At 40.4% G+C, this 981-nt stretch overlaps 1 pseudogene; it reads right to left on the bottom strand.

Moving 5' to 3' along the window:
* Positions 1–334: 334 nt before the first annotated feature.
* Positions 335–708, bottom strand: LOC123317539 (annotated as a pseudogene).
* Positions 709–981: the final 273 nt, after the last annotated feature.

The raw sequence follows: 981 nt of genomic DNA, 5'->3' as shown, positions 1-981 counted from the left end.
AAATTCGGCACTATTGCACAATAAAGTCCATTGGTGACATCCAGGCGAGGCGTGCCGAATTTTGTTTTACGGAAGAATTCCGGTGAAACAAATTTCTCACAAAAACTGTTGAATAAATGCGAACTTGCGAACCAAATCTTGATATTACAAACAATTGAAACGCTTTTGTTGAATGTCAGATAGTGTCAGACTGAAGTAAATTAACTTACATACAACGGATCATTTTGCCGATCAAATCTAAGGAAAATAGTAACAGACCAGTTACTAATTATCAGGAAGTACTAATTAGTGGTTCTGAAAAGAACCTATTGGGTTAGAACGTATGTGTTCCACTTCATTTTGAACTAGTATACTTTGTGACCGCTTTGGTACCTTCGCTGACTGCGTGCTTAGCCAGCTCGCCAGGTAAGAGAAGCCGTACCGCAGTTTGAATTTCCCTGCTAGTAATCGTAGAACGTTTATTGTAGTGAGCCAGTCTGCTCGCTTCAGCAGCGATACGTTCGAAGATATTCACAAAACTGTTCATGATACTCATAGCTTTGCTAGAAATACCGGTATCGGGATGCACTTGTTTCAATACCTTGTAAATGTAGATGGTAGATGATAACTTTCCTTCCTCTTCCGTTTTTTCTTCTTGTCAGTTTTGGAAATATTTTTCTGGGCCTTGCCCGCCTTTTTAGCCGCTTTTCCGCTAGTTTTCGGAGGCATCGTAATGTGGAAAACTTAATCGATTTTTTTTTTTTTTTTTTTTTTTTTTTTTTGGTGTAGCAGGGGGAAAATCTGCAAACAGACGAACACACCCTCTGCTGAGGGGGAACAGTGTGGGGATTCTCACTCTCTGAGCTCGAGACCCACTAAAAACCCTTAACTGCTTCTTCATAGGTTCCGGGCATTTTGCCTATTAACCAGTTGACTCTTATGGTTTCTGGACTCTCACACGATCATAGTCGTGTTGATAGTTGTTTGCTGCCTATAGCTTTT

Source organism: Coccinella septempunctata, chromosome 1 (assembly GCF_907165205.1).
Source record: "Coccinella septempunctata chromosome 1, icCocSept1.1, whole genome shotgun sequence".
In the NCBI taxonomy this organism is placed as follows: domain Eukaryota; kingdom Metazoa; phylum Arthropoda; class Insecta; order Coleoptera; family Coccinellidae; genus Coccinella; species Coccinella septempunctata.
The sequence above is the reverse complement of the archived record's forward strand: the minus strand, read 5'-3'. Positions and strand labels throughout refer to the sequence as shown.